This window comes from Anguilla rostrata, chromosome 3, assembly GCF_018555375.3.
Source record: "Anguilla rostrata isolate EN2019 chromosome 3, ASM1855537v3, whole genome shotgun sequence".
Taxonomy (NCBI): Eukaryota; Metazoa; Chordata; class Actinopteri; order Anguilliformes; family Anguillidae; genus Anguilla; species Anguilla rostrata.
This window is the reverse complement of record NC_057935.1, coordinates 45,561,655-45,584,219: the sequence shown is the minus strand read 5'-3', so window position 1 is coordinate 45,584,219 and position 22,565 is coordinate 45,561,655. Positions and strand designations below refer to the sequence as shown.

Here is a 22,565-nt window from a genome sequence, read left to right as displayed (position 1 = left end):
CTCTATTACTTAATCAGAGTTCTAGATCTAGGTATAATTCAATGATGCGTATATCCTCTTGACACTGTCCCTGTCCACTACTTATTGGAATTTAACACCCAATACCAATAGAACAACATAGTTCCACGGCTTGATTGCAAGATGGCAAGCACTAGGAAGACTAGCGGCCAAAGTTTATCTGAGTCAGCACAATCAACAAAAATACTGAAAACCAACCTGGACCCAAAATGAAGCCAGTCAGCCGAGTTATAGTTATACAGCAATGATAATTATATGTACGGTTTACTGCTGGTGTTCCAGAGCTCTTCAAAGGATGTAAACAAGAGGTTCTGTGCAGTATGTCTCTGAAATGTCTAGATGAAGAGAGTACTGACTTCCTTTGCATTCACCTATGATAGTGTATTGTTCCACAATCCCATACATAATTACTGTCTGCTCATCATGAGGTAATATTTGCCATGTTTTCAATGTGGTCAAAGGGCTCTCCAACTGTTGGAGAGGAAGGAGAGGGTGTGGGCAGCTTAACAACTAGCAAGGCAAACCTATATTTATCAAGCGGGTTAATTCTGATGCCTTGCAGCCAATGAGAACATTCTCTCTCTACCACACTGATGGATAAAACTATCAATTCAACTTTCTTTGTACTGGGGAATATAGTTTGCGTGAAAAATATCTAAAGAACTTGAATGTTCTGGTGATGGTCTAGGTTAAGCAAGAGCAGAACTTAAACAACTCATATTAAAGTTAGTCTCACGTACTTCTAAAATTTGTAACCAGTTCAGCCATGTACAGTACACCGTAAAATGTCCCAATGGGGACCAAATGTCATCTGTTGGAGTTGAACTAACACTGTTAGTGTTGAATTAACACTGGAAATGTGACTGTATATTTTTCTGAGCGAACTAATTGTTTATTTAGTTAGCAGTAGACAGCCATCTCTCTGCCCCCGTGAAGGCTGGAGATGGTGGGAATCAAGAAGGAGATGAAGAAGAACTGTGGCTTTTAAAAAGACAAAAAAAATGTTTTCCATATGAAACTAAATGGCCACCAATGTCTGTCAGAGATAGTTCAGCATTAAAAAATGGGACTCTTGGTTCTTGTAGCTAGAATACTTGAAAATGAAATTCCAATGACCACTATCCAAGACACTAAACCATGTGGTTTCACAAAGCCACAAAGTTTGCATGAAAGTTGAACTTTTTCTGTTGACATCTTAGATGGTATTATGTTGACAGAAATTTTATTTGAACAAAGTTGTGGTTGTATATGACCTAACTTGAAAGTAGCTTGCATTCAGCATATTGTTTTTTTAGTTACTCCTAAAGTATCATCCAATATTTATACGCATGTTCAATTTAAATGTTCAATATGTGTACACATAAATTGTGCCCTTGATGAAAATCAGACCTTCAAGCTCAGCTACAAGCCCAGTTCCCTAACCATTACATTAAACTGCTGCTCCCCACCCCCACGCACAGGACAATGGAGGGGTTAAATGCTTAAAATGGTAATCTCAGAAACAGAATCCAGTAAAAGAATGATGTCATTCTAGCCAATCCACAGAGGACATGGGGTTTAGTTGTAAGGCAGGTTTACCAAAGGTCGAAGTAGCTTTCTTTTATTACTCTGAGCCATTCCCCTGCTTCTCAGGGTCACTGCTGCAAAGACTGTTGATGATAGAAGTCGGGATAATAATTCCTTATCTCTAAAAATATGCTCATGTTTACTTTTGCCACCCATTTTGAGAACAGCAAGGAGATTGATATTTCCTGAGCCTTTCCATTTCTGTAAACACATTTGAACAGCTGGAGTGCGCATTTTACAATAGCACGCTGTGTTCAGACATTCTCTGTATGTTAGATACCTATGCGACTTTGTACCTGACAGCATGAAGCATGATGCAACAATGGAGGAAAATGACTGAATATAAATGAGCTGAAAAAACAATTTGCTTGGTATAAATCGTATATTCTAACAGCATCATTGAAAGGTCTGTTAGAGACGGGGGAAGAATACTAATTTTGTATTATAAAGTAACGCATATATAATATGATTCTTCTAGCGTGCATAAATATGCAAATCCACAGGGATCAGCAATACCTCAAAAAGTACATCAAGTACTGTTATAACACAACAACGTTCCCATGGAGTAGTCTTGGTAGGTGACAAGCTGTCATTCTGCCTCATGTTGATCTTTTGGATTTGTTTTGGTTGAGTATTTTCATTTCAGAAACTTTTTTAATCTGGAGGTGTATGGAAACAGCTTGTCAAAAATGGGCCAGTCTTCAAAAACATCAATAATCGCAGCATCCATACCTCCGTTAAACCAGTAACATGAATTTCAGCAGTTTCCAGTCCCAGCTATGCCAGGGCACAGGTAGAGTGTTCATGCATGGCGGTACTCTGGAAAAACAATTTAGAACCATCTGTAAACTGTGTGTTCTTCCAGCAGGAAGCACACAAGGAAGTGCCTTACAATGCTTGATCCTGGTAGACTATTTGTTCCATATCAGGCATACTTAATATTGACCTCAAGCAGGCAAAGGAAGCTCATTTTCTGTGCTGAATAAGAACAAGGAGAGGTCAAACTTCATACCAAGGCTGCATACATTGAAGGGAACTGAAGAGAGGTTACCCTTAAGCACAGTTTTAGTTGAGTTATGCAGTTTCTGTTATAAACAGATTTAAAGAAATTAAACGGGTTTGCTTTTACTTTAGTAGCAGTGTTTGCCAGAATCAATACCAGACTCGTCAGATGAAAACAGAAATGTCTGTGCCACGACTATTGCTCTAAACTTTACCCGTCAAAGATAGCCACCACTGCACTGACTTAAGGGAAGGCTTCTTGTTGACCAAAATAAAACATTGATTGTGCCAAAACAAGAAAACATTCATCACTGGAATCATGAGCATGAGCTTCATATGCCAAGTTCATGAGAATGTTGTTGACACAGACTAGAAGCAAACAGAATCTTTCAGCCAAAACACTTTCAGTGTTAATTTAATTACAACAGATCAAGAGGTATCAAATGTACTCTAAGAGAGTAATAAATACTCTTATCAAAGTTGATTTAACACTGAACATTTTTCAGCGTACTTCTGTTAATTACACCCAGTCCTGGAGCTGTCTTTTTTGAAATATAAAGTTTGGGTTCTTGTCAGTGTTATCAATGGCTTGAGCTGTGCACTTTTATGTTCCCTTTACTGGGCGGTCAGCATCCTACGCCTGTAAGACTGAGGATGGAGACTGAAATATAGGCACAACTTCATCATACAATCAGCTGCTCTTTAAAAGTGCATAACACATTCTATGGTCTTTAACAGGAGCCATATAGCTCCTCCATCAGCAGTATTCTCTACCTTCATAAGCACCGCATTCATAAGTATTTATGTCGATAATTATCATGTTATGTCGTCATTGAAGCCACCACACAAAGCGTTGGTACTCCTCTAAAAAAAGAGGTCTGCTAATGAATGATCTGTTATTTCACTAAGCAGCAGTGCTGTTCAGTGATTTGGATAATGTAATCTTTTAAACATAATCCCGTACAGAGTGATGTTTCGATGAGTGTCTCTTGGGTGTAATTCCATCATTGTGTCCATGAATGGAAGGCGGGGCCGTGGGCCCGAGTGAAAGAGATGTAAATGATTGGCGGGCTGAAAGGTGGCTGTGAGGGACACAGACAACAGACCTCCATCTGTGGGACCAGAGGTGGAGGCTCGCTGGACCTGCTGCGGACCGCAAATCCCTGGAGGAACACAAACGCTAAGTGAAAAATGCAAATCCCATCGTATTAAGGGATTTCTAGAAGGCATACCACATGGTACAGCGGCCTCATGCTGTATTTGGCCTTTATTATTATTTTTTTTTTCCTTTGCCGTTTATTTTTTTCAGTATTTAATCTAAAACAAAATCATAGCATACGCTCAGCATTATCATTTCAAGAAATATGGAAGTTGTATGCGTGCCAAAGCCATATTGTGCAATTATCAGGGTTCATAACAAAACTGTGTTACTGTAATAGCTGTGATCCTTTGATGCCATATATGCTTTCATAGATGCCTAGTGAGGAAAGGTGGAGATGTGTTTTGATATAAATAGACTAGGTTAAACCTAATAGCCCAGGGTTTACATGGATATACCTGCACTGCATCCTAGTTGGCTAGAAAACTTTCACTTTCCAACTGAGAAATGTAGCTGGGTTTTCACCTGAATGCCTAGACAGCAGTTCACCGTCCACAAAAATTTTCACTAGGTGATGACTTGCTTGATAGTATCTTTCATCTGCATTCTGCAGTACTGTTTACTGTTATGAGCACCCACTCTGTCAGAATGTTCACCAAATACAATTTGCTGTAGAGAGAAAAAAAGATGTCATGAGATTGTACAGGGTCCACATGAGTGCACAGAGGAACTAGATTTTGTTTGGGCACAAGGAACGTGCTGTCCTCAGCTAGCAACCTTGTACTGAAAGGCTGTTAATGCTTAATTTCAGCAATGCAGTGCTTTCTGTGGTCATGGGCTAATAGTCCAGGGCAGAGTTCTATAGAGCTTACTTAGTGGTTTTATTAGTCTACCTAGCCCTTGACCAATCCTTTCATAAGTGCAGTTTCCTGTGTAGCACAACAAGAAAAACTGGAGTGCTACTGCGGAATGGGCCCAATTGCCATAGTCAAGAGCTGGCCAACTATGTCATCAACTTACTATGACCTATTGCAATCATCTCAACCAAAGGACAAAATAGGGGCAGGTTTAAACTGGCCAGCATTCCTCTGGTTACACTAGAGATACTTGCATGCTACTTGTTGTCTTCAGGGAGAGAAACCCCTCTCCCCCATTAGGCACTAGCTCTCTCCTGTAGCAGAGTGTGACCTGCAGCATGTAAAATAGTCACAGGATCTCCTGTAGTACTGTATGAGAATATACAGTGTAAAATAGCAATTGTCTCTCATGTAGTACCGTGTGGAATCAGCAGGTCTAGTGATTCAAAAATTGGTGTGGAAGCGAAAGCAGGTCGACTTCTTTCCTTTTGCAGCATCGGAAATTGTCCTTTTTACAGGTATTCTTTTAATGTTTTTATGACGGCTTCTCTGCGCAATATGTTGTCGTTGAAGGGAGGGACTCTGTATAGGGGGTGGGAGGGGGTGATTTTATCAGAACAGGAACTAGACATTTTCCTCCTATTTACAATCTTGTAAAACACTGTGACTATTCCATTTCTGACTTGTGCAAACAGATAACATGCCGACACGCAATATGAGGAAGCAGATTTTATACTGAGACACACAGACCTTTGCACAGTGACTAATTCTCAGAGAGAAAAGACTGAACTGGATCCCAAAACAAATGATCTGCCAGAACTTTATCTACAAATGTTAGGGTAAACAGAGGTGAAATACGATTCAGAGGGCCACTGTTTGTGGATAACACAATGGGGAAAAAATGCAGGTTCAGTTTAATTATTACTGAAGCTCTGGAATTCTCTTTAATGTGTTCAATGCTAAATACAATGACAGCTCTTCTCTTGAACATCACAAAATGTGTGATTTGTTTACCTCAAAAGAATGTCAAAAACAACACATTGCACCTGGCCCGTGTGATGTCGTAATCGAAGTCTAGGTTAGATATCATTTATGATAGCCAGACTCTGTGCCAGAGTATCATATTACAACAATAAGGATGTGTAATCTGTAATGGGACACTTTGAGCTTTTTATGATGTGTTGAATAACAAGGGATAAGTCCACAATTTGCGAGCTTTACTTTAATAATTACCAAATCATATGAATTATATAACAATGTAAATACAGCCCATGTAGCATTGGTGTTGACTGTTGGCAGTGTATTCCCTGGATTTTAGGTCTTGCTGAATTAATAGTGCCAGAGTAATGTGATAATGCAACAGGGGCCCTGGGGATTACATGGCACTGGTTTAACTGTGTGTGTGTGTGTGTGCGTGTGGGTGTGTGTGTGTGTGTGCGTGTGCATGTGTGAATATGCATTGAACCATATTATTCCTTGTCTTATGATCACATGATCACATGCCATTGTTTCAGGTTAGTAATATGTAAAATAAAATGTAAAAAAAAAATAGCACTTACTATGATTATGTAATGGCAGATTTCAGGCATTAGGTTTAGCTGGATCATTAAGGGCTTACTGATAAAGGTCACTGTGATATTGTAGAAATCAACAGCCCAGCACTGAAAACAGAGAAGCATCTGTTTTAAAAGTCATATGATGTGTGTTCACTTCTTTCAATATCAGGAAGTTGGTTCTGCAGAGCTAATAACACATCCTGTTTTTTGACAAAATTGTTCAATTTCCTCCTAGAATTGTTTTCTGAAATTATATTTTTTTATGAATTGTACCTGAATAGCAAAATAATTATATGCATAGTGTATGTGTATCCACATACACACATACCACAAATGCATCACATGCACACAAACACACACTCATGCACAGTGCATAAACAATTTAAGTGCATACAATAAAATACGCACACACTCAGATATAAAATAACCATTGTAAAAGTCAGGATTTGCTGTTCCCCTTTTTCCCAAACCATACTCACCATCTGCCATGTACTCTACTGAAATGTTAAGTGATTTGCAAAGGGAATTTGTATATCTAAGCTATTCCATGCGTAACACAAAACTCATAGCAAGTAAAGCATGTTAGCACAAGAAAATCTCAAGAAGGTCTCTGGAGAATTTCTGGGTGGAATTCCCTAATTGCCTGCCCATGGACATAGTTTCTTCCACTTTGCACACCTGCTCTGGAGCTCTGTTGTGCCAGAATGAGTATTTAATGGTCAGTACAAGACAGCTTTTCCAGTCAACACGTGTGTTATAAGATCACTGGAGGCTTTTATTATCAGTCTTATCTGATAATAGAAGCCCCAGCAGGTTAAATTATTAGCTGGTTAAGAATTAATCATTAGCTGTAAAGGCTAGTGCTTCAATCTATCAAACAAAACCAGTTAACAATGGCAGCCAGTAACACAGATGTCCTATTAGAAGCCAGAATTAACACAATGTGCGGTCACGAGATGAGACAAAATAAAAGCATGTATGATTTTTTTTGTTGGTGCTAAAAGACAAGAATACTCTAATTTAAAAATGTTCCTAAGTTGGTAAAAAAAAAAAAAAAAAAAGCATTATCAAATAAGTTTTACAATCAAAAAATACTCAAGAATCCTCAATGCATGTGTACTGATATTCACTACTGGTTTTCAGGAAGTAATTGCAATACTTAGAGCAGGGGTGTGTAACTCCAGTCCTAAATGGCCACTGTGCCTGGAAGTATTTGTAGTTTCCTTTCAATCAGCAGCCAGTCACGGCCTTGAGAACATGGTGTGTGAATGACCCAGTGAACAACTTGAATGGATCACCGATGGTGAAATGTATCAAAAACCAGCAGACACTGGCCCTCCAGGACTGCATTCTGACACCTGTGATGGAGTAAATTCAGAATCTTCACTTGAATTTAATTCACAAAAGTACCCCTATTTGCTTCTTGTTTTGACAATCAAACTCCAAACTCTGAAGTAATGATAATTAAGTTATTTCACTAAACGCTCATTTTAAATCATGATTAAAAACCTTTGTTTTCAGTTTCGGATTATTGCTTATTGACTCATTCTCTGGAGTGCCTATACTGCTCTTCAGATAAGCTTTCCAGGCTGATGTTAAACAAGACAGGATTGGAGCACGGAGCACGTTCTGCCATCTGTGACAATGACCTGAGATTTAGAATGGCATGGGATTTGGAATGACATTTGAAATGCTTTTTTTCTTTCTATATGTAAAATTTCCTTCCATAATCCACAATAATGCTCTTCATGCACTGGTTCAAATATACAGCTGCTATAAAGCTAAAATGTTGTGGTGAGTAATTACAATGGTTGGCAGCATTTAATACATTTTTTAATAAATGGTTAAAATGAAAGCGATAAACTGTGTCATCCTATAATCTACATAGAAAGCTGCACTCTTTACACTGAGTAAAGGAGCATCTGTTTTATCTCTATTTTTTCCAAGAATACATTTGACAGCGACAGTAAGCTATCACAGAGTTGAATTAACACTGAAGGTTTTACTGCACACCTACAAGAGAATGGGTAAAATGAGACCTGGTCTGACACAGCAATATTCTCTGGAACAGTATATTTCATAATCCCCAAGATGGGTTTATGGTTTAGTATTTATTTGGAAGAAATCTATTCAATTTACTCAGTCATCTCTAGCTTTTTTTATTTAAAAAATGAAAGATACCAGAGAATCATCTGTGTTCTAACTCACAAGGAGAAGGGTCTAAAGAATAATTTGAAAGGAAATGCCAATGAATTAAGGCTGAGAAAGACAGCCAGTATAAAAGCTTTGCTTTCCAAAACATTCCCTGGGGCCCCTTCTTCCTGTTTGGAATGAGGCTGGATCAGAGCTTTATGACAGCAATGCTCTAATGTGGCCCTGTGCTTCCATTCTCTCTGGACTGATTCAGCCATTTTGATTATTATTCTGGGTTTTGGTGCTGGGAGTTCTAATCAGCCCCAGTAATATTGCAGTCATTCTAGTCAGAGCTGCACTATGCATTAATGAAGCTGCCATTTATTTCTAATAATGGAGCAAAGCAACAAGCTGTGCAAATGCAATTCATAATATACCCAGTGTGTCAAAATGAGTACTGATGGTAGCTCTGTGGATTGTAATTGAACATGTGCCATAGTATTTTGTATATGCCTTAATATGAATCCTTTTGCACAGCCAATGCATCGGAAGCATTCAACTTTGTGAAAACTTAGGGCAGAGCTATTATTATACAGAAAATGATTCCACAATGCTTTGAAACAATGCCGCAAGCATATGAGTACACTGCTGCCGGAAATGCTCATTTCTACAATTTCTACACACTTTCTGTATGTAAAATTCATACTTTTGATAATGTAAAATTCATCATCATTAAAGCTTACAAATGCAATATTTTAACAGATATAAAACTGATTCATGGTGTATATGTATGAAGTTCACATTTCAAATATGCAATGCTTTCAGATTTAATGTCTGTGCAAGACCACAATGATTTCTTCATGGGAAATTCAGTGGAAAAGTGCAGTGCATGATGTAGGCGTTCCATCTACAGTAGATCAAATTTCACTGAAAAAAATAATAAAATTTTGGTGTGGAATGGACACAGCTCTGTTGAGGCAATAACTTTTAGTGTGTGATGTCAGAACTGGGTGACATCACGCATTCAGCGCCAGTGTGTTTGCCCTTTTTAGGAGTCAATCTAAATCAGAAACAGATGTGAGACTGTATCATGAAAAAGAAAAGCCCTTTCCTTACATGTTGTACAAGAATGAGCTTTCACTAAAGATTTCAGTGTGCCTGGCAGCTGTAAACAGTACGAAAGCCAGACATACTGTTATATAATCTGTCAAGGCCTTGAAATCAAAGTTTTCTGATTAAAATACATTTATGACAGCTGTGATTTTTAAATTTTAAATTTTAAATCAGGGAGACCTCTCTATGTGCCATCCTGTTGGGCAGCTGGCCACAGTTGGCACTGAGAGTAAGAATTTTAACTGGACATGCTGCCGGCTAGGCTAGCCAGTCTGTTTTATGTACATCTTAAAGTTGTCTACTATGGTGAAATTTAGTTTCACCTGTTTCACCACACACTAGTCTATGTGTAAGATATATGATTATCATTTTAAGAAGCACATATGTTTTATATTGTACACAGTCATAAAGCAAGGGGTTATAGTAAGTTTAGTTCAGTTATAATATATTTATTGTCAGTTATATTTAAAAGGGGATTAAGAAAATTAGAATTCCTGTGGAAATGCAGATGTGTGATTCATCCTTTCCTCAAACATACCAAAATTGGAGTCCTGCTTCTTTAAAAATCCTTTTAATGAACCACTTGCATCTACTCTGATGTGCAGAGTAAGGCCATTTGCAAAACTCCCAACTACATTTGATAGATGGATTATAATATTGAAATCCTCAGAGGAAATTGACTACTCTGGGGAGACGTTCAGTTTTCCCGTACTCATCTTCTTCCAGGATGCTCTGATAACATGGCTGCAAGCCAGACTTAACCACACAAAATATAACCAAACAAAAAAGCTTTTTAATCGATCTGCAGATCTTAAATGACCATAATAGATCTTCTTCTTTCTTCTGTTGAGATTCAGAGGCAAGCAGTATAACAGCAAAATCCACAAAATACAATAACATTGAAATAGGGTGTGGTTTCCTTTTAAAATGGTACAAAATGAACAGGTTGATGATTGATTTCCAGGAAGACTGCCTGAGGCATTCGTCTAACATGCTTTTCTACAGTCACACTGCTTAGGTGTGACTGTGTGAAAGATAACACACTTCCTTCAGCCAATCAGAAATTATTCAACTTCACTGCCATGGTAACGAATAATTGGTCCTCTAACTTGAAATAATCAACCCTCTTAAAATAGAAAAAGAATTGAAAAAAATTCAAAGTAACTGCAAAGAAATTACTGATTTATTTGAGATATAGTTGTAATAAGTATTTCATTCCTCTTTAGAAAAAACTACATATTAAAATCAAAATGCAGCTTCATTGAATTTTGAACTGAAATCACGTCAGCCTCAGTTTAAATTCCATTCAACCTCACGGTCAAAACAATATTTTAAACCTTGAATGCTATAATGTCATTTTGTCAATTTGCAGCCCTCACTCTTAAAAGGTGAATACAATTTCCTCCTGTTAAAAGTCAGATAATCAGTGCTTGTATGGAGCAGCTATTTCTGTGCTGGGCAAAACAGCAATTGTTTGCAAAAACTCCAGTCCTAAGACTCAATAAAATGATGCTACTAAATATACTCTCCTAAAATGAAAATATAATACAAATGAATCATAAATCATATGTGTGAGCAGTCAGCAATGGCATTTTAGCAGACAGCATACACATACAGACAGCATGCAGAATAAATATACAGTATCCGGAGTAACACTGAGGGTAGCACTGTTGCCTCACAGCAAGAAGTTTGCATGTTCTCCCTATGGTAGGTTAATTGGAGACTCTAAATTGGCCATAGGTATGAGTGTCTAAGTGAATGGTGAATTAATGGTGTGTGTGCCCCGCGATAGATTGGCGGCCTGTCCAGGGTGTATTCCTGCCCAATGCACACTGGGATAGGGTCCAGCACCCCCTGCGACCCTGCCCAGGAAAAGCGGATATAGATAATGGATAGTATAGTAATAGTATAGCATAGCATATCATAGTATAGTATGTTATATTATAGTAAATATAGTATAGTATGTTATAGTATAGTAAATCTTCATTTGGCAAATGTTTTCAGAGCGCAAACTAGTCAAACAAAAAGCTTGTGAGAGTTTATCAAAATGTTTTGTTTACCACAAATAAATGAATAAATATCCAGCTAGAACAAGGAAAATAATACCGTTTTCTATCTTGTGGTACCCGTGATTGGTGATTTTAGAGAAAAGTGTTGTATTTACAGATTAAATGCACTCATAACAGAACAGGCTCTTGAGCACAGTCACATGGGTAAATCATCGACCATAAAGTCTGAAAAAGCACTTGTCTCTCAAGTGGTCACTCATTTTACATTCATACAAAGAGTGATGCAGATGCTGACCCATATTATTTTATGATGTCCTCCTTTATCCGGGTGGAAACCCCCTCACTCACTGCACTTGTGTATCATGGGTAAAACAAATATTGTTTTTTTTTTTTTGTATTTAAAGTTACAATCTCGAAGATTTCAGTTTCGCTCTCTTTGGCGGTACCAATGGTGAAAAGCGGCAATTGCAGGTGTGTTTTTGGACCTCACTTCCCATAGATCCAACCGGATCCAACCAGTGTCGCCTGTGTGACATCAGTCAGTTGGCACCTGGGCCACGCCAACTATTACACTTGTTATATAGGGTACTGAATAAAAAATGGTTGTTATACAAGTAACGTTATGTACATACTCATTCATTGTCTAACATTACGCTAACTTAAATTGTCTTTACACTGCCGAGCCGGGTTAAAATGCTGTAGCAGACCTGGGGTAGAATTAGTGATAATCAATTTCCACAAACGTTCTTTATCCACCTTTTGCTCGGTATGAACATCTTTACACTGCAGAGAAGAATTTGCGGGATTCGCTGTGGCTCGTGCAATTATGCATCTCGTGCATCATCATCGTGATATTTTTGAAACAACTGCCTTGTTTCTGGTTTTGCTAGCTAAACTGTTTGAGAATAAAGCTGAGCCGGGTGTTAAATTAGCAATCAGAATAAGAAGAATAAAACAAAAACAAAGGAGATTTCATCAAAAAAAGGGCTTCAAGGCTGAAGGAACATATGAGGAAGCGTAATAAAATAATAACAACGCTAATCCATACTGCCGTATTCTTTTATTTAGTTTTCTCCGGCTTGACATCTTTACACAGAAATCAGACCCGGCTCTGCTCCACCTATACCCCAGCTTATATATTGATGAACTTGATGGCAATGTAAATAACGGTAACGTTAAGGCCAGTTAAGATCAATGATTCGCAACGAGACGAAATGGTTTTAGAATGTTGCAGAGAAAATTGCAGCGGTGTGAACTGGTTGGTTGAAGAGCCTCTGAAGCCGTTGCCTAGGGTCTCAAAAGACCCACCTTGTCAAATCGTCAAGTGCAGTTTTAGAACGTTTACAATCAGACGTCTTTTCAAGTTGCATCCAGTCTCGTTGCGAATCATTGATCTGAACTGGCCTTTAGTTAGCTACATTGCAACGCTGCAACAAGGTAGCATTGCATTCGAGAGACGCTTTGCGAAGTCGGTACCGGTCGGTAGCGTTAGCTAGCGTTTTCTCTAATTGCTAGCTGACATTAGATTGTGTTAATTACATTAGCTAGATAGCTAACGCAACTTTACCTGACATGAGAGATGGATACTGTGCGCAACGTTGTCTAAACTAATGTTGCCTTTATTGACATGGTCCGGTAGCTAGCGTTAGCTGTGCAAATAGCTATGTAATTTAGTAACGTTACATTGTCATCAAATGTAATACGAAATCTACATCAACAATTAGTATGACCTCTCGTTACACAAAAAAGTTATTAGGGTTCCATAACCCCAGCACCTTTAACGCTAGCAGACACCGGAAAAAGCAGTACGCCGCTCACACACAAGTGAGTTGAAGAACAAGCCTGTTGGGTTAGCTCCGCCTACCCTCTCTGGCGGACCAACCACTGATGGGTGATGGAAAATGCGTCAAATCTTATTTTTTCCTGGGAATGTCGCCACAGACACCCAGTTCTTTAATCATTACTTATTATAATAATAATAATATAAATTAATATAATAATAGGCTCAATCACCATTGTGTTACCTAATTCAGCGATAGATAGTGACTTAACAGACATTTATTTTAATGAAAATCTTCAAGATTATTACTTTAAGCATCCATTGCAGGCATGGTATAGCCCTTCAGGGCAGGCTCAAATGATTTAATCAAAGAGCTTGTGTCCAAAAGATGCATGTATCAATTGTCTTTTATTGGACTTCTAACATTAATAGTACTTTCACATTTAAAATCCATAATTAGCTCTAAAAATCAGAAGGACACATAAGCGCAAAATGGTTACTTGCTGTACATAAATCAGTATTAAAGTGTCAAATCAAAAAGCACTAAATTCAAGATGTGATTTAAATTAGAACACAACAGGAAAATACAAGTAATACAAGGAAGCAAAATCAACTCAACTGTCAATATCAATAGTAATAATAAATACCATTTATTTTTCTAGAATGCAGAATATAAGAAGACAAATCACATCCTTGAAGTTTTCAAGTCCTTGTAGTGAGATCATAGCATTTAGCTCTCAGCTTCACCTTTCAGTGTGTGACTATGAAATTGTTTTATTATATTTACAGGAGTAGATGCAACAGTATGACCAGAGGTTGGAGAGATTGCAGACTGAGGGGGGAGGCAGCCTGGTACCTAAAGGGTGGGAGTCTGGGCGATGCTCGTGAGAAGGGTTCGGCCACCCCAGCCTTTGTTTCCTGACCACCAGGGTGGGAGCCATTCTTCTCTCCCCTCATTAGCATAGGTACGGTGGGAAAGCCGCTCCCGCTATTGTCTGATTGGAACAGCACAAAGGCAAAGGGTGACAGCCGACCAATGGAGGACACAGTTGCCTCGCATGACAAATCAGCATTTTTCTGTCAAGTAGAAGGAAGTCTGCATATTTGCTTGATGAAAACTGTAAACTCAGGCCCCAACAGTTCTTGTCATATATTTTTGTTTAGATTTGTACAGTGAGCGCCATAATGTTTGGGACAAAGGCATATTTTTTTCTTGAATTATCTCTGTACGCCCCAATTTTAAATTTTATAATCACACAATTCACATGTGCTTAAAGTGCACAGCTTTTATATAAGGGAATTTTAATTCACGTTGATTATGCTATGTAGAAATTCTAGCATGCTCTATGCATTGCCCATTATTGGCTGAAACAAATGTTGTATCTGCACAAAGGAAAGTAGATTTAAAAAAAAACTTGTTCAGTATTCAATAACATTATTTGAAATTTGTTATTTTCTTTCTAATATTCTAATATCTAATATTTATAATATTCTGATATCCCAAAACATAAGTACTAAAGCACAGGTCAAAAAAGTTTTCACTAAAAAGCCAATTCGGTGAAGTGATGTGACTGCATAACAATATCACTCTAGGCTAACTGTATGCCTATATTAGGATGTGGGTGAGATGGAGTGAGAGAGCGAGTTTATTACTGCTGGCACTTTATATATCATTCATGTGTAATGCTTTAAAAGTTCAAATGATTTTTTTGTCATGCCAATAAAGCAAACTGCATTGGACTGAATTCAAAAAGTTATTTTTAGTCTGTTTATTGAGTTACATCATTGTTTTCTTACAGACGTTCCTAATGTGGCTTGGCTGTTAAAAGACCAGGCCCTGCACTAAATTGTCCTTTATTTTTATTTCATAGGCATTCTTTGTGAGCCTGTTTCTCCGGTTACCTGAGGAAGAGGTAAACATGGCACAATCAGCCCATGGGCCAATTAGGAAGATGGCTCTTCTCTGCATTGCCATCGCCAATGAACTGTTTCAGTGCACGCCTCTAAATTGAGCTCTGAAGACGGTAGTGACTGTCGCTCTGTTGGAACATTCCCTACGGATCTAATTTTGTTTGGAACGTTCTCCGCAGATTAGCTCAGGAGAAATTTTCTAGGTGCAGCGAGAGGGACTGAGGCAAACGCGTCGTGACACATGCATGTGACCTTTCGTTCAGAGGAAACAGCCCCTGCTGAGAAGAGTGGCGCTCCGGCTGCGAGGCTGGCTCTGTTCTGTACCGATTCTCTTGCATATGCACACATTTACATATACATACAAGCACTCTCCCACTAACTCAAACCTGCAATCATACACACACACAAACGCATACACACACACACAACATACACACAAAACACACACACACGCACACGCTAGCAGTGTGAAATGAAGTCACGGTCTATAACTGTACCGGTTCAACCACCAATATTATCAGTGTCCATATCTGTATTCAGATAGAAAACAGAAGTGGACTTGACCTAACCGCGAAGTCACTGGAAGATTTGGAATTTATTTATAGATTAAAATAGTTCTTTTTTTTTTGTTCCAACTTAATTTCACTCAGATTGCACTTGTTGGTCCTTTAAAGCTTCAAATTGATTGTTGATTCAAAGACTTTTTCAGGTTCATGAATGAACATACTGCAAATATAATTGTTTTAAAAAACAATATTTTCACAAAAAACAAACTTTACCTAAGTAATTTTTGATAGTAACAATAGTCAGAGGAGCGCTGACAACAAGCCTTCATTTCTGAGAATGAAAGCTATGAATAAGGCTGGGGTATTGTCATAAATTGATATGTTATGCTATTATAAGTGACAATGTATGAAAAGGGCTGTTATTCCAACATGGATCACCCAACATGAATGTAAATACCCTGAAAGTAAAGCTGACAGTCTGCACCTTATATAGCATTGTTTATTTCAAATCCAATGTTCTGGAGTACAGAGCCAAAACAATAAAAATGTTGCCACTGTCAAAATACTTTTGCTTTTGACTATATGCATTTGCATTGGTGCCCAAGCTGAAACTGTTACAATTATTAACTTCAAAATGCTGATCTCGTCTCTGAAGAATGTGGGCAGAACTCCAAAAAAAAAAAATGCATCGCAAAATCTGACCTCTTTGAGGACACTGTGTTAGTGTTGCCATGTCCACAGAAGATCAGTAAGCAAGATCTTTTCTTTTTTATCTCTAACAGGCCTGCTCCGACAGCTTGGACATGTCATGTTTCTTGCTTGTGAATTCCACAACTCTTGGTAATCCTTAATCCCTGCTTCACTGACCCAATGAAAGCCCTCCTTTTTGTTTTGTTTATTTTTCTTCCTTTTTCTTGGAAATTCCCTGCTGCCTGATCTTTGGTTTGTCAGAAATAACTACACCTCTGACCACAGGGGGTAATTTAGTTATTGAATCCTTGAATACTTTCAACTGAAAAAATGCCCTTAAGGGTATCCCTAAAATTGCACTTTATTTCCATATTTCATTAATTTTCCTCTTAATAATTGAATTAAAGTAAGCCCATGTATACGGGGGCTTCCCCTGCTATAGCCACATATTATATATAGCAGAGAATGCTAATCACTTCTTCATTTTAGATTGGCATGAGAAAATGTATGCGCGGGCTTCCTGTTGAGCTGAGGCAGTGTGCAGAGTGCTACCTCTCTAGCTCACTGTGTTGAATTACGCAGCTATTTCTTTTCAAACGACAGGACACAACTCTTGCATTTCTGCAGCGTTCATCCCAGGACCATAAAAATGGTGTTTTAGAGACCATTTTTGAAGTTCAGAAACCAATATTCATTCAAGCACAATAACAGGATGTAGATGTTTTAGGGTTTTTTTTTTTTTGTTTGTTTGTTTTGTTTGTTTTTTGGCATTAACATGTTCTGCATCTCTTGGGGTTACAGGCTCACAGCAGCCAGTAATGCAAAACATGGGAATGCATTTGTTTTAAATTTGAACAAACTGTTATATACAAAGCCTTCGTGGAATGCCGAAAAAAATGGTTTTATTTTTAGATGAACAAGTGAAGGTTGTATGATTGTGGTTCACATCAAGTCCAGTATTACAATTGTAAAAGAATATTCTTTCACTGCCAATTAGATGGCATCAAGAACAACTCTGCATCTTCTATTTACAATGAAAGCAAAAAATATGACCTTAACACTGAAAAATGAAATAATCTTAGCACTGCTAAGTGTCTGCAGAAGTGCGGGTAGAGATGCCTGATACCAAAGAAAAGTACTTCCTGTTCTTGTCTGCGTAAGACAGCACTGTAGGAAATGTACTCTCAAAGATAGTTTCACTTTAAACGCGTGGTTTGTTTTAGTTCTTCGCTCTGGAAGTAACGTTAATGTGGATTTCTTGTGTAGCAGGAAACATGGACTTGACGAGATTATGTGCCCTGTCATTTTGGCATTACGGAGAGCAGTAGCACACATCACAATTGCCACATACCAACAGAACTGAGTGAATGACCCTAGCTGACTATTCAATATCAGAGGCCTGTAATTTCCTAATGAGAAACTGAAGTAAATTACCTGTACTTAAACCTTTTAAAAGGAATCAATTTAGCCATCTTCATACCCATGGGCTCACAGGATAGGCTTCAGTCAACATATACATATAGTTACCGGAGTCATTGAAGAGCTGTTTGTTTCTGTGCAATTCATTGCACAAATATAAAACAGAAAGATGAGGGAGTGACTGGTTTAATGTATTTACTTATGTCACTGATTGAAGTAAAGCATATGCTGTATGTTTTCCCAGCAAGCCTGTGATTTAGTGACAAACAGGAATGCTTCTTTTTATTCATAAAAACAATGCATGTACGAAGAAAGGAATGGAAGTGTCTGATGAGAAATTTGTTTTATCTGAATTGTTAACCAAGTCCAATTATAATACGAAAATAAGGAATCTGGAATTTATTTTGGGTTAACATTCAATACTGCAGTGTGTATTCCTGCCTCTAGCCAAATGCATGCTGGGATAGGCTCCAGCCCCCTGTGACCCTGACCAGGAGTAAGCGAGTTAGATAATGGATGAATGGACTATCTACACTTTATTGGAAGAAAGAAAGAGCAAAACGTTTTTAATTACAGTTTCATATATGTACGGACACTCTGAAAGACAAGGTGAAAAAATATTTATTTTCTGTTGGCCAAAAGTTTGTCTCATACAAATTAGTTATTATCATGTATGTACAATCTCATAAAAAACACGTTTTCAACGTACAAAAATGCCAAGTTACTCAAAAGTATTGATATCAAAATGACGCCAAGTTACGGTACTACAAACAATATAGGCTATCTTGCCTCACCGAAATTTAATAACATGTATTCCAAAGCAATGCTACCCAGTATTCCTCAATTCTTTAAAGTCACTTGGCCCTGTGTGTATATAAGTGTGCAGTACATGGACAGGCCAAACATATGTGTGGATGGCTTTCTCACAGTCATGATTGATTGAATAGGCATCTATATGTCCAATTTGTATTGGTATGTATGTATTTTGGTGGCCAGCCTTTCTGTTGTGTGAATGATTGTATGTTTCTTGGTATAAATGTCTGTTCGTAAATGTGAATGTAACATGCTGCGAGAGAAATGTCCCCATGGGGATAAAGAAGTTCTCTATGTATGTATGTACATTATGTATTTTACATGTATTTATTGTATGTTGCAAATATACAATCACTTGTACATTTAGTCAAATTCAGTTCAGAAGCAAGTATAAACATATGTTTTCTGGAGAAATATGCTTCCTGTAGTGACTGACCAGCAGTTTTCTACATGAATTTCCATGTGTTCCATGAGGCGTACGAAATATTTGACACTTTGATCTGACACAACGTTTGCATGACATTGTAATATGGTAAGGTTACAAAACACAGGGCCAAGTGACTTTAAAGAATTGAGGAATACTGGGTAGCATTGCTTTGGAATACATGTTATTAAATTTCGGTGAGGCAAGATAGCCTATATTGTTTGTAGTACCGTAACTTGGCGTCATTTTGATATCAATACTTTTGAGTAACTTGGCATTTTTGTACGTTGAAAACGTGTTTTTTATGAGATATCATTTCTTTTTGCAAAGCGTTTTATTACGAGAGTGAGAAATGCGAAGTGACCCTGTAAGAAACGGTTGTGAATTATGGCTATCATTGTGTGAATTTGTACAGTCTGAAGAGCGTGTACGTTTAGCAGTTTCGGTTTGCTATATATGTAAAACAGTGGCTGTGACAAATGGTGCGGTGGCGTAATTGTAAACGCATCAGAAAAGGTTAAATATGGCAGGGTGTAGCTATGTAGGCTACTCACGGATTTGACGGGCATCCAACGAGCCTTGATTGACAAAAGAATCAGCAAGCCCGTAGAATTAGAGCTGCCTAGGTCGCAACTTGTGTACCCTTCTGTCCTGCTCCGTTGTCTGTTATTTCGTGAAGATGCACTTTTAGTGTTTGTAAGGTTTATAAGGCATTTTGATAGGCTTATCTGCAGGCAGGAATCCTCTTTGCTGTTTTGTTAAGCTAGAACCGGAAAAGTTGATAGTGGAGAATAGGAGCAGACGCATATGTCCCAGCAGGCTTTGCATATGAGAAAATAACAAGTGTGAGATAAATTAGGCGAAATGATGAAATTGCGTAGTTGAAACAACATGGTTTTTTTTAGCAGAATGGGCATGTAGGTGAAGGTTGACATGATCACAGACTATAGTGCGAAGTAAATGAAGTGACCATGAGCGAGCTTAGTTTCCTTATCAAACGGTACATATAACAGTCTGTATTTAATGTTCGTTGTTGAAGTGGAGGGTTAAATAACGTGTGCAATCTATCGCACAAATGTGTTTTTCTCATGTTCAGTGCTAGTAGTTATACTTATGAGTGAATCATGATTTTAGATGTAATGTTTTAATGCGGAGTTGCAGAACGTACAGACGTAGTAATTGTTTGTAGCCTATGTGGCTAGATCAGTGGTTCTTAACCTGGGTTCGGTCGAACCCTAGGGGTTCGGTGAGTCGGTCTCAGGGGTTCGGTGGAGCCTCCGCCGCAGAGGTCCACCCCTCAGTCTAGTCTGCATTATTACACTATTTTTTACTAAAGAAGGGTTCGGTGAATGAGCATATGAAACTGGTGGGGTTCGGTGCCTCCAACAAGGTTAAGAACCACTGGGCTAGATAGATAACAGGGCGAGGTAACATGAATGTAGAAACGTGGCGTTTGCTGATATGAAGGTTTTGTACGGTAGCCAAGTGAAGAAATATAGTGGAAATGGCACAGTGGTGAACTGGTGTAACTTTTTAATAAAAGGAATACATTTGCGTCATGAAATGCATATGGGTGGCCGTGAGTGAGTTTTGGTAAAGCAAATGTAAGCGTAAGAAAATGTTAGTGTAAAAGAGGAAATGATCTGCCTGAGGGCGAGTCGGGATTCAAGCTTTCAACCGGAGGTTTACCAGCCCGTGACTTCGTTAGTGCAGCACCATGCCGTAGCTATGCAGTGAGTGAAATATCATTAGCAAACCTGCCGGTGGTTTTAAAAAAGAACACAGGCCAGTAAGCACAGAAGAGCTCCCGTTGAATCCATATGGCTTAGCAATATTGTAGCCGGTTAATAACTGAACGTACAGACGGTAAGTCATAATGCATATGGCTTAGCAATATTGTAGCCGGTTAATAACTGAACGGTGAACGGCGGGTAGATATGGTGCAAAAGCAATAATTGATAAGTAGTAGACAATAATTTGTGAGGGTCGAAGCAGGTTAAGGAAACGTGTTCCTAGCTGGGTTTGAACCGAGGACCCCATGTTCCCAAGACTGTAACCTTGCCCACTAGGCCACGGGCAGACTAGCTGTTTAGACTGCGGAGTTGCAGAACATACATACGTAGTTGTTTGTAGCCTATGTGGCTAGATAGAAAACAGGGCGAGGTAACATGAATGTACAAACGTGGCGTTTGCTGATAAGAAGGTTTTGTACGGTAGCCAAGTGAAGAAATATAGTTCGTAGAAATGGCACAGCGGTGAACTGGTGTAACTTTTTAATAAAAGGAATACATTTGCCGTCATGAAATGCATATGGGTGGCCGTGAGTGAGTTTTGGTAAAGGAAATATAACCGTAAGAAAACGTTTGTATAAAAGAGGAAATGGTCTGCCTGAGGGCGAGTCGTGATTCAAGCCTTAAACCGGAGGTTTACCAGTCTGTGACTTCGTTAGTGCAGCACCATGCCATAGCTATGCAATGCGTGAAATATCATTAGCAAACCTGCCGGTGGTTTTAAAGATCACAGGCCAGTAAACACAGATTAGCTCCCGTTGAATCCATATGGCTTAGCAATATTGTAGCTGGTTAATAACTGAACGGTGAACGGCAGGTAGATATGGTGCAAAAGCAATAATTGATAAGTAGCCTAGTAGACAATTATTAGTGAGGGTTGAAGCAGGTTAAAGAAACGTGTTCCAAGCTGGGCTTGAACCTACGAGCTCGTGTTCTCAAGACTGTAACCTTGCCCACTAGGCCACAGGCGGATTAGCTATTTAACCTGCAAATGTTTCAGAGTAGAAAGGTATCGGTATTTTGCGTGTGTATGCGCGTTTTTGATTGGGTCGTGTAGGTGAAGATTTGGCTGGTGTCAGTGAAATGTCCAATGGGGAGACATGTTGTTAGTGGGAAAGGCGGCAGGAAAAATAAGAATGAGAAGAAGAAAGAGAAGAAGAAAGAGAAGAAGAAGGAGAAAACGCAAAATCCCCTTAGTTTGGGGCTTTATTGTGTGGACATGTGAAGTTGTTTATGAGTTCTGTTTGTTGAAATGGGGTCAGAATGTACAGAATTTAATGTTTTTAAGGGCTGAGTGTCTGTGGCTGTTGTGGTTATTTCTGTGGGGAACCCTGAAAAGTGCCAAACTCTCGGTGCTGTATAGGTATGGGGGCATGCCCCCGCCAAGGCGTAACTTGGCGGGATGGCATACCTGCCATCCCAATACAACTCATAGGCTATGCCATACTATCTTGTTCGTAAAAGTTAAAAATATATTGTATTATAAACTGAGTTTTTGGCCTAGGTTTTTACCTTGAAAAATATTTTTTTTACCATGCCTTTCAGGTAAGAAAGTATTTTCTTACATACAACAAAGTTCTGACATTGGAGCAGGATGTCCGATAGCCTAAAACAAATTCATGAAAACAACCAGAATTGGCTTAATTGACAAAAGAACACTTAATTAGGCATATCATTACATTAATTATGCTATTCATGAGATCTACTGTCAGAATAAGAATGATATGGAGCCAGGCCCGGATCTGATCATTTTTCCGCCCAAGGCGAGATGAAAAAATGCCGTCCCAAAGCCACGATAAAATTTAAAAAAATAAATTTTAAAAACTGCACCGATAAAACTGCTTCCATAAGCTACATTTCTAATACATTATAAATGCTG

The 22,565-nt window shown here is 38.5% G+C and overlaps 1 long non-coding RNA gene across 1 annotated transcript; it reads right to left on the bottom strand.

Annotated features, from left to right (window-relative positions):
* Positions 1-3,043: 3,043 nt before the first annotated feature.
* LOC135252055 (uncharacterized) lies at positions 3,044-6,828 on the bottom strand. Its single transcript, XR_010329289.1, has 4 exons — positions 6,578-6,828; positions 6,102-6,203; positions 4,211-4,354; positions 3,044-3,749 (listed from the first exon to the last, which is right to left on the bottom strand). It is a non-coding gene; the product is annotated as an uncharacterized LOC135252055 (long non-coding RNA).
* Positions 6,829-22,565: the final 15,737 nt, after the last annotated feature.